This window comes from Strongylocentrotus purpuratus, unplaced genomic scaffold (genome assembly GCF_000002235.5).
Source record: "Strongylocentrotus purpuratus isolate Spur 01 unplaced genomic scaffold, Spur_5.0 spur5_scaffold_6, whole genome shotgun sequence".
Classification (NCBI taxonomy): Eukaryota; Metazoa; Echinodermata; class Echinoidea; order Camarodonta; family Strongylocentrotidae; genus Strongylocentrotus; species Strongylocentrotus purpuratus.
The window spans coordinates 61,656,870-61,673,964 of NW_022145612.1; the positions used below are offsets into that span (position 1 = coordinate 61,656,870).

Here is a 17,095-nt window from a genome sequence, read left to right on the forward strand (position 1 = left end):
GCGTCAAGCTTGTGAAAAGACTATTGCAGTCTAAATATACACGCCAATAAAAACTATAAAACAACAACATTATGTGATCTTTCTGATGGACACCACGGAAGTTCCGTGATTGACACACGAGCAACGAGGGGGGGGGCGGGGGGTATTGAGCACTGCTTTTTTTTTTTTAAATCAACACCCCCACCCCCTTTTTTTTGTGCCCACCCCAGGGGAGGACGCCCGTCTTCATTTTGATTTGAAAACAGTTTTTTTGGCCAGGGGGGAGGGACCCCCTCCCCCCCCCCCCCCCCCCCCCACCCTTAGATATGCCACTGGGGATAGCCGTAGGGTCGACGGTCAGTTGGAGTCGAGATGAGAGTCATGAGACACACTTGATCAGCTCAATTTATAGTGTTTCTGTGTTTCTGAGTGGTCTAGGCACCGTGCGTTATAAAATTAAAAGATCACTGCGCACGCACGCCGAGTAGCCGAGAAGCCTGTTTCACATCGGGCAAAGCTAGTTTTCCATGCCATCGAAACCGGGCTGACCAGATTAAACTTTAAAAAAAAAAAAAGCAGAAACACGAAGTTGCAAACCATCCAGAGACTCCTAAAAAATTGCGTTACTTTTTAATTATATCATTACAAATCTTTATCCTCAGTTTTCTTATTTATAACTGATTTTCCTTATAAAATTAAAAATAATTATGGCGTATATATTCAACATTGAATGAACGCCAATAAACAATTACCCAACAACAACAACAACTTGATCAGCTTAATGTCACAAATAGCGGTCTGCGTGTGCTTAGAACTAGACTAGTCTATTACTATTAGTTCATCGTCGATCCGTCGTCCCATGCCCTCCTCAGAGACAGACCACGCCACAGAAGCCGCTAAAATGGTGTTTTCGAGATGTTTTAAGGTAAGGTTTGTTTTGGTTTTTCCTTAATTGTCAATAAGAGTAGTAGATTAAATATATATATATCTTAACATAGCTTCATTAGTTGAAACTGTGTGCTTCTAACGCAGTATCCAGACTAGAGCTAGGGAAAGCCCCAAATCACCACCATTGGTTGAATGAATTAAGCCCGACTGCGCCCGCCAGGCCGCCTGCCAGGCCGCCTGCCGGCGGTGGCCTAAGAAGATGAGACTATAACTTCGTTAGTCAGTTAATTAATGCATTTTACTCGTACAAGTACTCGTCAATCGATGAGCGCGAACGTAGCCTGCATGTTCCTGATGTTGGACCGATGAAAGCCTTGCCTTTGCTTTGCCTTTGGTCTCTGAAAAGTCTGATATCAATGGTTATGGTTGTTCTGCTATAGGACCTAGATCTAGACCTACTAATTACTACAGTGTAGGCCTAGGCCTAGACTCGGCTTAGCTACATGTAGCCTATACTATAGATCTAGATCTAAACATGATAAATAACTATGTCAGGCTCCTCCATATTCACTGACTGCCTCTATACAGAGCTGACTGAGTGTGGCTGTGGGGAGCTCAACAGGGAAGGGTAAGAAGTGCCCACTACCCCCCCCCCCCCCCCCCCATGAGCAAACAAAATCCATATGATACAAGTACGCTGGTTTATTTTACACGTCTGGCGTGAGGTTTTTTCATAAACCAGGAGCTTGCGGGAGAGCAGGAGGAAGGGCGTGTTGGCGAGAGTCTCCTGCTACGAGCTGGTGGGACGGCGGGAAAAGGAGTGTGGTGGCATATGACTCCCTCCAAATGCGGGAGGGTTGGCGGCCCTGGGTTATGCAATGCAGTTTGTGTGTGCATGAGCGCCGTACCCATCCTGCACAGTTCAGTAGCTTCACAAACTGGAGCTGGACTTAATTAATTGTAGAACATCGAAATAGAAGGACTTACATGTACTTTCAGCTTATCTGATGCTTTTCTTGAAGCTTCTGTGCGAGTTAAGATGGGTGATCACACACAAACTGCATTGCATAGCCTCCCCTCACTAACCCGTACGTATAGAGACAAAATCTTGCCCAATTACAGCTAAATTCATCTTGTATACAAAGTGCATTGGTCTTTGAGTGGAAGAAAACTTACTGGAAAAAATCTATCCAAGAAGACCCTATCAAAAGAAAAATGCTGGTCTGCTATCCGCAACAAGATCCCATCCTAAACCACTGGGAGGACAAGTCAGGATGAGTTATTGAACTCATCCCCTTAATAAATGTTAACAAAAATGTAAAAAAGCTAATCTCATGCAAAGAAGATCTTGATCATTTGCCTGCAATGGATAATTTAGATACATACCCCCAACTACATATTTGGCTGGTACATATCTTGTACAATGAACCATAGTGAACATTTCCCTTGCAGTTTAAAGCCCCTCTAAAGTGTTGGGAGCCCCAAATTTGCCAAAAATTTGATGACAAAATTTCACTTAAATTGTATCATAATGTGAAAGACAAGGATGTCATTTAAAACACATTTCTGCCAGGATTTTCCAAAAAGTTGTGTTTGAGGATAAATATTGATAAAAAAAAGAATACTTAATTTTGTTTTTCTGTTGCATGCAGAAAACGTACATTTTGTATTACTAATTTAGATGTTTTTAATTCCTAATTAGGACAAATTAACATACATGTATAACCTTATTTCACTCAAGGAACCTCCATAGAAATTAATGAGATTGGTGAATATATTGGTAGTATTTGAGGTTTCATTCTCTAGCTTTCTCTGAAACATGGATTCATGAAAGTACTTCATTATTGTTCAATAAACAAGGTTACACTATGCCATGTTTACGGTATTTCAGTTTCTCTTGACATTACTGTTAGAGATGACATCATGACTCGGTCAATGTGATGGTTATTTTATCTGACTGCTAAGAATGCATAAATGTTTGTAAGTAAGCAACCAGACGGCCGACGGATTTAGGTCCTCTCCGAGGAACCTGGTAGTGAGGATTAATGCCTTACCAAACTAGCACATCGCCTTGGTTTAAAACCCGGGTCACCGGATTACGAGACCACTGCTCTACCGACTGAGCTATTGCGCCTCCTCAAGTCAGATGATATTGAATCTCTTTTTACTGAAATAATCAAATTGGCAAGCTGATAGTAGTTAAATATTCAGAAACCCAAATCAAACATGCAAACATTTACTTATACACTAGATGATTACCGGTATATAAGGATTAATGTTAACATTGACCATATTTATATTTGTACATGTACATGTACATGTATGCCAAATAGTGGTAATGATTTTGTTGGTATGAGTTACTCACATTTTCTATACCAGGGTAACTATTAAACAAGACTGCATCTCTGATTGAACAAATCTTTACTAATATGTAATGATGTACATGTATGTGCCAGTATAACTCCTGGTATTCTTTATTGTGATGCAACTGATCACTTCCAATTTTCCAATTAAGTAACCACATAATAACTCCTCCATCTGAGTCCTTCAATACCGTCAAATCAATGATGACACTTAATTGGCCCTAAAGGTTGATGTACTGTACAATATACAAAAATCTCCTGAAAAGAAAAAGGAATGAACTGAAAATAGCTGTAAAATACAACAACACCACCATTCTTGGATGACATTTGAGTTACTGTACATGTAGTTTGGTTGATAGTTGATACGCAATGAATTCTATGAATGCTTCTGAAGATAATTTTAAAAAAGTAAGAATGTGTAGAAGATATTTGATAAATTATTATGCAGAACCAGACTAAATTATTATCCAGAATAGTGCTGCGACCGTGTATAGGCACGAACCACCACTACACAACAGATAAACGAAGAACAAATAATCACCTGTTTTTCAGCATTATAAGAGTCTGAAGTCAATATTTCACAAAAATGTCATCAGTCTAAAAATAAAGTTTAAGTTCCACTGCTACTTCCTTGAATAATCATTTCCATACACTGTACGATTTTGATTCAATGCCGTTGAGTCTCTTCTCTTGTCATCATGCAAACAATGCCAATCATTGTGATCTAACTTTCCAGTGAGCGCAATGGTTTTGTGTGCAGTATGGTTACTACACCTGTACAGTTACAACTTTTCCAATGCCATTGAGTCTTTTCTCTTGCCGTCATGGTAATAATAATAGGCAATTTTTTTCAAACTCATTGCGGAATTAGAATCTGCGGTTCGTGTGCAAAATCGAGAAGATACTATAGTAACAGTTGGATGACCACTGAGGCCCTGAAATCTAGAACGGGTTTTGGCCAAATCTACGGGCGTTCTCAATGACGCCCCAAGTGAATCAAGTGCCTCGATACAAACCATTTCATTCACCTGATAATAATAGTATTTAAATAGACAGAATCCAATCTGCATACATTAGTTGTTGCCACACTTAATACATGCGGTTTGCATTCTGACTATTGCGAATCCTAGACAGGTGAATGAAATAATTTGTATTGAGGAACTTCACAAAGACGTACAGTATGTATTAAATTTGATTACATTACGAAAATGGCCTGTTCCCTTCAACGCAATACAGTACAGACGGGACTACACGACTAGCACAACTTGTCTCAACCAAGCCACAAAACGGCTTTTTATCAAATTTCAACAATAATTTATCATCAAGTTTTAAAACAATTCATATCCATATTCATGTTGTTACTGTTCAGAAACAATAATCGGAAGAAACAAAATTCACCGAAGAGTCCTTTGTGCCAGGGGCGGATCTAGGGGGGTTAGGAGGTTTAAATCCCCCCTTTGGCTGGCCAAGGTGCTTTCTACCTCCCCCCCCCCCCCCCCCCCCCCGAAATATCGGTTGGCACTTTTTTCAAATTGAAAACAAGTTTTAGTGCTCCCTACCCCCCACTAAGCAAAATATTGGTTGGTGCGATTTTTCAAATGTCAACCCCGCCCGCCCACGCCATAGAAAAGAAGCTAGATCCGCCCGTTAAAATTCGTCATCCTTCGTTATTAGACGACAAAATTCTCATAACCATCTTTGGTACAAGCTCGCTGATTGGCTGTTTATTCACTTGGGGCGTCATTGAGAACGCCCATAGATTTGGCCAAAACCCGTTCTTGATTTCAGTACCTCAGCGATCACCCTGCTGTTACTATAGTAGCTTCTTGATTTTGCACACGAACCGCAGATTCTCTGTCCGCAATTAGCTTGCGAAATACCCCTAATGTTTGTCGAACTGGCAACAACTAATGTATGCAGTTTGAATTCTGTCTATTGAAATACTATTATCCTTATCAGGTGAAAGAAATATTTTGTATCGAGGCACTTCACAAAGACGTTTGCATTAAATTTGGTTACATTACAAAAATTGCCTAATGGCATTGCAAATGCAATACCTCCGTAGAAATACGTACGCATTCACCGAAAAGCAAAACCACATATTGTATTGAGGGCAGTCTGTATGCGACGGCCGTAAACCTGAGTGCTCTGCGTCCGCGAAGGTCTGTATGTTGCTGAGCGAAAACTCGCTAATATGTCAATCATTGCGGTCTGACTATTCCATGAGCATGATGATTTTGTGTGCAGTACTGTTACTACTGTAACAACTTTACAGAGAAAATGGCTGTTGTGAATGCGCGCTGGATTGCTGGTCCAAAGTCATTGGCTAGGTCAGTTGGTTAACAACAATATGGAATGAATAGTGATTACCTGTATTATTTTCATAACTTCAATTACTGAACAACTCTTAGTAGAAATTTTTTTAACACAGTGAGCAAATATTTCACCCAACAGCTAAAAATGTTTTTGTGGTTAATGTTGAATAGAAGTGTAACATTTTATCAACCCTAGAGATATTATTGTATTAAAGAACTTTTCAAATGTTGAATAATGAATATCCATTTTACATGTAGAGTGTATAAAAATACCAACATTTAGCAATCATACAACAAACATTCTGTGATATGAGTTCAGGCTCAAAACATAACACAATTTGTTAATGCATGGCAACAAAAATGAAGACACCTTATTGTTTATGTCTTGCAGTGTAGGAAATGATGTTATCTCTTATTGTGAAAGCTTTGTCAAAAAGCTGTATTACAGAATTTAAATACCTGTAGCTTTATTTTCAGTAGACAAGAATATCAAAAGACATCCAACTTCAGGACCTTGCCTATTCTGCAATTTTAATTTTAATTTTCTGTCAACATGATTGTATGAGTACTTTTAAAAGTTTGTTGTTTGTTAATTCATCATTTGCATAGCATTGCATAACATTCTTTAACCAATGAATTTCTGTTTACATTGGTGCCTAAATAATATGGATTTTGTAACTTTGATATGTGCAGTATACTGCTGAATGGGAAACATGATACATGTAAGTGACAATGTTGCAAAACAAATAGTGACTCTTAATATTAATGTTGATTCTAAAATACATACATGTACATGTACATGAAATTCACAATGAACATGACGGACAAAGAAAGCGGACAAAATATACATTTCCTCATTCTACCCTCAACAATTGCTATGGTAGACAAAGGAACATCCTTTCACTGCTATTATGTAAAAATCTGTAGAACGGGTGTCGCATGCATTTTGTTCTACACATTTTTACATAATAGCAGTGAAGGGATGTTCCTTTGTCTACCATATATAGCAATTGTTGAGGGTAGAATGAGGAACTGTATATTTTGTCCGCTTTCTTTGTCCTTAATTTCCATAGTGATTGTAGATTTCTGCACCTAAACAGATGTCTTGTTATCCAAAAGAACTGGTGAAACTCTCAAAATGATAACTCTCAATAATAGCACCACAATCAATTGGGTATCATTGCATAGAGAAATAGGTCTACACGTATTACAGAATAAAAAAAGGATAGTATTATATTCTCATAAGTGATATTAACAAAAACCAACTTTCTAAACAGGGTGGATTGTTTCAGAAATGCATATTTCCTTCAAATATTTAATATCTGTGACATTTACATGCAATCTAAATTTGAAGCTCCATTTACTACCGGGTAGTTTGGTTGAAATTGGTTGCGAGTGTCTTTCTTCAAATCACTTTTTAAAGCAAAACAGGTTTTGATCTGAGGTATAATTAGAAAATTAAAACATTTGTATACTAATAAAAAGAAATAGATTAAATTCCTCTCCTGGCAGCTTCAACTCTGAAGTATGGATGAACTATGGCCTGTACCTGCAATAGAAGTGGTCAAAAGCCTACTATTTTGAGTAGTATAAAATTCTAATCTTTGGAAAATCCTGTTTCAATTTATTATACAATGTTCAGTGAGCTGTGAGGCTGCATTATAGATTTAAGTGGTATCAGTTACGATTGATGGGCCATTCCCTTTCTCCATCTCACTGAACATGTAAATAGTACCAGTATTCTTTTGGGCTATATTTAAAGAAATGTAAATCAAATCAGACTACCGGTAGTCATTCTCTTTCCATACAGTGATGAAGTGAGCAATGTGGTTCAAAATTCTGAATACTTTGTTTTGGTAATGTGATCTTCCAATGTCTTCCAATAATGGTTGTCTTGCTGACCCTGACTTCTAAGCAAATAGCCTACCTTTTTTTTAAATGGTACATTGTAGCTGCAATAGTTTTGAGAAAGAAATCTTGATATACACCCTGTACATGTAGGTGTCACATTAATTCATTTTCTATTTATGTAAATAATAGTAAGCATATCAACACCACCCTTATGTAAATAAAAATGTTAACAAAAATTCAGGGCAAAAACTTTTCCTCACAACAACACAGCCTCTCTAAATCAAATATGTTGGTATGTATTACATTTGATGTGATACATGTAGTTTGAATATCATGATGATACTGTACATGGTTATGAATAGCTATTATGGATCACATTCTTTGCCCCCAAGATATGTGAAATTCACCTATGTAGAAGATTTGGGATGAAGGGTTCTCAAATGGTATAGTTTGGCATAACCTGTCATTAATTGGAGCTTAACATGATTGTCATTTACATAATATTACTGGCCTTGAGGGAGAAACAAGGTAATACACCCTGTATTGCCTTCACTGATTCAGTAAGGGCAATACATGTACATATAAATGCATATCACTGTATCTCCCAAAAGATTATAATTATTACCTATTCATTTGTGAATCACGTACGGTCACTATACCCTACTACAGCGCCGCATGATAGTCTGCTCAAACTTTGCGGCGATTTTAGCTGTTTGAAAGGTCCAATATGGAACACAATCTTTGTACTCAAAGTGAATGGTGAAACCCGAAAGAGAGAAACTATCAGGAAATATTGCCCGCTCAAAACTGTTAGTTTGCGGACCGGGCAAATATGCATTTTAATGCATGGTACATGTACATGTAAAATTACCTGCTACTGTATACATGAAGGTAATAAAGCAAACAAAGATCAAATTCACTACTGGTTCCTGTAAAATTTCACCTAGAGAGTACATGTTGTGGATAGACAAACTACCAGCCATACAAGAATGTAGGAAAACCAAATCGAGTAGGAAATTGTTAGTTAAAAATTCAAAAATATTGCTTTGTATAATGTCTTATAATGTGACACTGAGAAAATCCTTTAGAATAGTGCTAGTACTCCAGTACACACTGCTGAATCATTTTACATAGCAGCTCATGAAACTTAAATCACATTTTAGTCTTTTCAAATCCTCTGTGAAGTCCTTTTGACATTAGCTTTAATGTGGCAATTTTTTGTAGTACTCTGTACATGTACATGTACATTCAATCCTATGGTCATACAGAGATTGAATCACATTCTTATGAAATTTGAATTGCCTCCTATACAGGGTGTACATGTACATGTACTGTACATCTTCAACAATATTCACATACACAAGATTTGTGTAATTATCACTGTTTTGTATACTTGAGATGCTTTTCGCAAATATTTATTGGAAGATTTGTATATCCTTTGCTTACATAACATGGATTTCTTTGGCTTTGTCAAATAAATTTCTAATTGGTTTAGCATGTACACATGTAGACATATTGATCTATCACCTACACATACAGTACTGTACATGTATGTAGTGTACTGAAATATTATAAGAATACTTTCTTTTGATCCTGTAATGTAATCTGTATGATATGTTAGATATTTGATATAATTTTATAATTCTTAAAATGCTTATTCATTTTTCAGAGGGGCAGGTAGACACTTGATGACAATCAACGCAAAGGCACAAGGTCACTGTCAAGATAAAGGAGAAATGGCATGTGTACTCCACCGATTGTGAGAAGGGGCTCTTGATTATCCTTTGAAAAAAGTGGTAGATCAAGTTGATCCAGTGTAACAGTAGCAGCAAATCTATGAGGTATGTACAATGTAGATGGATTGTAACAAAAACTTAGGGGTGTTCAATGATCAAGGTACATGTATTTAAGACTCCTACCCCATTTTTTCACAATTTTTTTTATTGATGGCTATTAAGTGCTGCATGCATGTACAATGTAGTTTTTCAATGAATGGATGTAAAAATTGATGCTTTTGGATCATAATTGACTAATATGCCCATGTAGTAGACAATTTTCAAAATGTATTCAAATGTAAACATACATGTACGTGTACCTTGCGATGAGCTATTACATGTACATGTACATTCACCTGTTTTCTATTATTGTACCTCAATACCGGTAGTCAGAATGCAAATTGTGAGGATTAGTTGTTGCTACATGTAGGTTGGGTAAACATTATGGCCTGCCTGACCTAACAACACGTAATGTGTGGTATTGGTATTCTGAAAGTGTTTATTATTGAAATACAATTTTTCAAAGCAGGAGAATGAAATGATTTATTAAGAGGCAGGTAAAGAAGATGTTTTTGCATGAAATGTATTTACGGTATGAAAATGACCGATCAAACCAAACTCTTGAGTATATTTGTCTTTACTTAGAATATATACTAGTATATGATAATAACTCAACTTTGTTATTGTTTTGTTCCTGAAAGTCATTTCATTTGATATATGCTGTACTGTGACTTATCCACATAGAAATTGTAGAGCATTGCATATAATACAATTTATAGATTGTTATGTTATAGATAATTATTGGGGAAAAACAATGTGAACCTTTCCATTTGTTAGTATTGGCAATACAGTGTACAGGTACAAGATTACAACAATTGTAGAATACTTAATACTAGACAATATTTGTATATTATATTATATGATATGATAGTATGGTATGGTATGATAGGGAAAAAATTCATCTCGGAAGAAATTGTAGACATTTGAATGAATTGTACTCCAAGATATATTATTGTTAGCACTGTTCACACTGTTCTTGAGACCAAAAAATAAATGGAAGCTCTGTTCTTTATTTTTCAAACCAACAGATTTCATATGGGATCCCTTTAAGTACAAGGTCTACGCAGCTTCACACACGCACTGAGAGGGACCTGGCAGAGGCTAATAGCATGGCCCTTGGTATGATCAGCCTAAGGTTAAGGTTGATTCAACGAGACATTAAATGGAGATTTTTCAGTGAATATTTTTTTAATGTTTAATTCCAGATATTTAATTGTCTCAAGTAAAAAAATATGTGTTCACTAGTGTTGATTTGAAAAAAAAAGCTCCTGCTGTGGCAATCGAAAAGAGCGCTATATTTTGATTTCTTACAAAGAAGTTTCAGAACCTATGACTATAAAATTTCACACTTTATATCTAAAGGGTTTAATTATTTAAAATAATTTGCAAGTTTCTTGGAGGTTACACAAATTTGAAAAAGTGTAATTTGTAAGAGTTTACAGAACTCAATATCACTGTATTTTGATGATATTTAATTTGGGTTTGAATTAGAGCAAACAATTTAAGATTATACAAGTTAAACAAATAGGGTGTGTAGTTTGATAAATGTGGGATATCCATTTGTTTCATTATACTACAAATTTTTGTGAAAGGTCGATCATCCACTATTGTTGGAGGAAACCTCACAAAACCTCACCCTAAAGAATAAGCGTAGGTATTCTGAAAAGTGAGATGTATTTCTGCCGGCCCTATGATGTACAAAATTCCTTACGAAAATGGAAAAGAGCTACCGGTATGTAGGATGCGAAAGTTAATGTGGTTAGATGAGCAAGTGTGCACTTGTAAAAATGACACCTGGCTGGAATGATCCCCAGGAAGTAGAGAATGTGCATACATAGTGTGCGGGTAAGCCTGAATCTGATGACCGGGGTAATAATATATCTGTAAAGCACTTAGAGACATCATACGCTATATAAAAGCGGAATCATTATTATTATTATTTTATTTTAGGCATCAGATGAAGGAAATGGGTGCCGAAAGATATCCTTTGAGCACCTTATCTCTGCCAAAACTGCATTAATAATTTAGCACTTTATGTAAAGTCCATTAGATAATATTTATTTGATGGTATTATCGTAATGGCATTCAGGAAAAGTCAACTTCAGGTGTACAATCATCTTGCAACTAATAAACCTTATATGTGATTTAAATAGTTTGTAAAATGATTAGAATAATGATAAAAGGATATGAGAATGGTTATGGTATACCACTTATAAGCTTGTATTACAAGATGATTTCAACATAAAAAATAAACCCAAACAAGCAAAAATATTGAGCATTCAACCATACTATTTTTTAAAGATGTGTATGTACACAAGAACCAAATGAGATCACTTTAAGGCGCCACGGAGGCATATATTACATGTAGTGTCTTATAGCTCATGCAAAAGTTGGTAACCCCCTGCCTAACTATTTGTTCAGGTTTTTCTGATATGTGTTGCTAGATAGCAAGATGATTACCATTCTACAAGCTCCTTGAAATTATTTCTTGCAAAAGTTGAATACTGTACTAAAACATAAGAGGTGACAATTATTAGTCCCCTGTCATCATCTAAATTCCTATATGGCTTCTTTTCTTTTCTGTAACCATGTTAAATATCACAAACTAGTTATTAAAAGCTCCATAAGTTTTCTGAATTCAAAGGTGACCAAGTGCCTACCGGTACTTCATTCTTATTATTTACTTTGACTGGCCTTATTATCTCTTGTGCTATGTTTCAGGTGTGGGCAACACATCCATATTTGTGTGGGCGTATTAAACCTGACTGCAGCTATTGCTCTTTGTACATTAAATATGTAACAAATGAAAGCATTGTAAAGTTGTAAACATGTTTACGGCATAGCTTCTGTATGAGGCTATTGATATATCACCTGTGTAAATATATACATTATTTCAATAACATTTGCTATTTTTTGTGGGGATAATAGTGCTATACATTCCATTCAAAATATACAATCAGACCGGTTTTATTGTACATAGGTCATGCTGAAATATAATAGTGTAAATGAAGAAAAATTACCATGTAGTAAATATGATTTCAGGAACACGATGTTGGTTTGCTGCAATTCGAGAATTGCTGTGTTGACAATTGTTCCGGGCTTTAGTTTAACAAAATTGTAGGGTTAGGGTTAAGGTTAGATTAATATTTAAGCAAGATTTAGGGTTAGGTATAGTATTGGTCCAGGATTAAAGTTAGTAATTCATTTAATGTTGGGAACTATTGTGAAGCAATTTTAGTAGGAGCATGTGTCACAAAACTCAATTTTTCCTCACATTTTGTAGGAGGTATTATACTTAAGTATTCATCATGGAATACCCAAACAAAGTCTGTTTTGTATGTGCTTTATTTTTTGTTTGGTGTGCATGTTGATATTTCTGACTGTAGTAGTAGTAGTAGTAATAGTAGTAGTAGTAGTAGTAGTAGTAGTAGTAGTAGTAGTAGTAGTAGTGGTAGTAGTAGAATTAGTTTTACAAGCTCAGTTTTAAAAAGCCTCTCAACAAAACTTAATATAGACAAGTACAAATAATACACAGTACAATAGGTGACAACTTATTACTTATTCCATACTTGCAAACAAATTGATGATAAAAATAGAATAGATTCGTCATTAGTATTATTTTTTATAATTATTGTTAAGTGAGGAATATTCATATTTTAAATAGAAATCGAGACTGATTAATTGAGTGTGTGACAAGTAAATACTGAAGATTTGTTTGATTTTGAACCATATTAAAATGCAAATTTATTGCCTATTCATATTCTATAATGTAATTCATGACAGTCACACACAATATATGAGGATCTATCATAGAAACATAATTGAACAATACTGAAAGAGAGAGAAAGTGTCAGGGAGAGAACAATTTAAAGAGAGAGGGTTAAGTTAGAAAAAAAAGAAGAAGGAAGAAATGCATGAGAGAGAGAGAGAGAGAGAGAGAGAGAGAGGGGGAGGGGGTGGAGAAGAATGGAACAGATGAACTGTGAAGACATGGAGAAGAAGAATAATGATGGAAGTAAGACGACAGAGGGAAAGCGATTGTGTGTATAAGTCAGTTTGTGGCTCTGTATGTTGTAATGAGGGCATGCGATGATGTAGCATAGCAAAAGTGAGAGTTTGGGGTGTAGGAGTGAGTTGCAGGGCGTCGGACGGGGCCCGTAGGGTGTCGTATCATCTCCTTTTTACTTTCTCTTCCACTTCTTATCTTCCTTGATTTTCTGATTTTTCCCTTTCCCCCGTCTTTTCCCCTTTCAATATTTGGTTAGGCCTCCAATCTTCAACACCAGAGGGTGTGGGGGTAATCTCGCTATTCATAACGTCGAACTGCATATATAAAACACGAAGGCGGTAACTATTGATAAAAGCATGAGGACCGTCATGTGAGATGAGGGTCGCTTTTCATAATTTATATTGGGGGTCACTAGGACCGCTATTCATAAGATAAATTTAGGGGCACTATTTATAATTAATGCAGAATGAGGGTCGCTATTCATAATATGAGAAGAGGGTCGATATTCATAATCCGAAAAAAGCGTTGCTTTCCATAATAAATACGCCACAGCCATAGGGGTGCTCCTAGCCAACAATTAACTCTCTTGTCATTTTGTTGCTTATTCATTTTTTTTTATGAATAGCGACCCCCATTCCGCATTATAAAGAGCGACCTTCATTCTGTTTTATGAATAGCTACTCTCTTCTCAAATGATAAATATCGACACTCTTCGATTAAGATTAGCTATCCTTATGAATAATTACCCTTTTCTCAAATTATAAATAGCGGTTCTTATAATAATGGTCCTAATAAATAGCGGTCTTTATGAATAATGGTCATTATAGCTAGTTGGCCTCGGGGGGGGGGGGGGATTGGTGTCCGTTTATGTGTCTTGGATGAGCTTGGATGGGCTTGGATGTGTATTAACGGGGGGCACGGTGGGTATGCTTTTTTTTATTAAAAGTTGCAATTAGATTTAAGTAAAGATGATAGATTTAATTAAAGATGGTTAATTTTGATAATCGGGGAAACAAGATCGGTCAATCTTCATTGATTACTATTTGCAAATTAATTCATCCTTGCTGAACCTATTTAAAAACTGAATTTATAAATCATCCGAAACGAGCTGAACGGGTTGAACGTAAACCAATTTGTAACACTAATTGTAACATTAACCCTAGTCCTAAACCTAGATATAATCCTTAACCCTAGATCTAACCCGTAACCTTACCCTAGTCCTAACCCTTGTCCTAACCCTAACTCTAAACCCTGAACCTCACCCCAGTAACAACCCTCTCCCTGACCATAACCTCAACCCTAAAATCATTATTATTGATGGTGGATTATTCTGCAGTTTGCCCTAACAGGTGTTTTGCCTGATGTTTTAACTAAAATGCTACCCGCCACTTCCTTATTTGTGTCGATCGATCGACTTTACGGCGATCAAATTCAGAAGGGGGGATAATTTGTGTTGGATGCGTGTTACGGGGGGGGGGGGGCAGTATGGATATTTTTTTGAATTTTTCATCAACAATTGCATTTTGATTGAAAAATAGTTAATTTTGATAATCAGGGAAACAAAATTGGATAAAGACGGCAATCCTCAATGTATTAATATTTTCAAATTATTTAATCTTAAATTTAACCTGCTTAAAAAAAGGATTTCTAGGTAATCCAAAATGAGCTGCATGGGTTGAACAGAGCAACACTAATTGTGACCTCAACCGTAGTCCTAAAATTGCCCTAACCCTAGTCATACCCCTAACCCTTGTCATAACACTTAACCTTACCCCAATCCTAGCTTAACCCTATTTCTAACCCAGCCCCTGTCACTGACCCTAATCCTAACCCTAATTCATTATCATGGATGGTGGATAATTCTGCAGTTAAGCCCTATAGGCCGTTTTAGCTGATGTTATTAATAAAAATTAATGAACCCCCGCTCCTTTTGTATATGTCCGATTAGACGACCATCGATCAAATGTCAAAACAAGAAGAACAAATATTTTCTTTAAATGGAAGATTATCCTGATGAATAATTTGCAGATTAGGCATCATGCAACAAACAAAACTGTTAAAAAATTCTTTTAAATGAAGCCAATTGATAAGTTTATGACACTAACAAGAAAAAGCGGAAAAGTACCCTTTTTTTAAACCATTGGTATTAAAAACGTAAATACACATGCACTTTGAAATATCATGATAGAGAGTGTTGTTATTATTCAACAATCATGATATGCGACCCATCCCGAAATTTTTCATCTGCAAAACAAAATTAAAGATAAATTTGAAGAAAAAAAATAGGGGTTTGTCTCAGTTACTTCGGATATTTTACTTCCAATTTTACAGCGACAGAATTATGAGACTACGTACCGTTGTTTAAAGTGGAAAAAGCCCTCTATTGACTCTTTTGCAATCGACGCAAATAAAGAAATTGAACTACGCAAGTGGCTCATAGTCTCTTTCTTCAGGCTCATTTACTATATGAAGCGTTATTTGACATATTCATTGTAAAGTGTAGAAAAGAAAGAACAAGAAAAGACAACAACAAAATGAAAGGAAGAAGTTTTTACAAAGCTGTTTAGTCGCCGCTATACCCGAATATAGTCAAATTTATGGATTATCGTTATTTGCTGGATAAAAGCACAATTTTTGGTACAGGGCTTCGTTAGGACTTACTAAACGATATTAGGCTAAGAGCCCCCGGCAACAAAATCGATTAAAGGGTGTGGGGGCGGGAGCGTCTTTTTGGAGCCCCCAAATAATTTTACAACATTGATTTGTTGCTGTACAAATGCCGTTTTTGGTACAGGGCTCCCTTAGGACCTTCTGAACTATATTAGGGAAGGAGCCCCGGCAAAAATATCATATAAGGGTGTGGGTGGGGGCGTCGCCTCGTAGCCCCCAAATATTTTATAAGATAATATAACATTGGGTTTTTGTGAAACCCATGGGGCCCCCAATCGCACATATATGAATAATTATGCCGGGGGCTTCTACCCTACCATCATTCAGCACAGGCGCGGATCCGGGGGGGGGGGGGTAGTGAGCACTATTTTTAAAATTTGTTTTGCTCCCCAAAATTAGAAAATCGCGCCGGCCGAAAATTCGCTCAGTGGGGGGGGGGGGGTGGAGTGTCGAAAATTTAAAAATTTTCACCTCAAGGGGGAGGGGGGGGGGGGTTCGGGCTCCCCGGGCCCCACTCCCTGGATCCACCACTGATTCAGCAGGTCCTAATGAAGCCCTGTACCAAAAAGGATGACTGTACTACAAATCTCAATGTTATAATACCTTATGAATTTTATGTGGTCTACGAGGCGACGCCCCCGCCCACACCCTTAAATGATATTTTTGCCGAGGCTCCTACCCTACTATCGTTCAGTAGGTCCTAAGGAAGCACTATACCAAAAATGGTGCTTTTGATCTGGCAAGTAACGGTAATTTCACTAAGCCACCTGAATATTAAGCTATTTTTCACAAAATTTCTCGTACATTGATTGCTTGAACAACTATGGTGATTATTATTTGGTCATCAATGCCGATCAACTTATTGTTAAAATGTGACAAACATTTATCTTCATGTGATTTATACCGCCTTGGGAGAGAGAGAGAGAGAGAGAGAGAGGGGGGGGGGAGGGAGAGAGAGAGAGAGAGAGAGAGAAGAGGGGGAGGGGTGATGATGACATTGGTGATGACAATGATGACTCTCCCTGTTGAATTGCACGACAAGGTTTATTTTTTTCTGTAGTTACATGTACTTATTTCGATTTAGTCATACAAAACATTTGAATTTAAAATGCACATTAAAAGGTATAAGTTTACTTGTTTTTGATAAAGGAAATTGCTTTAAGGAGTGGGATATTATTAGTACAT

At 36.6% G+C, this 17,095-nt stretch overlaps 1 long non-coding RNA gene across 1 annotated transcript; it reads left to right on the top strand.

The window, feature by feature from the left end:
* The first annotated feature begins 774 nt into the window (after positions 1-774).
* LOC115919276 lies at positions 775-10,947 on the top strand. The gene is made up of 3 exons (XR_004061778.1): positions 775-904; positions 9,066-9,237; positions 10,260-10,947. It is a non-coding gene; the product is annotated as an uncharacterized LOC115919276 (long non-coding RNA).
* Positions 10,948-17,095: the final 6,148 nt, after the last annotated feature.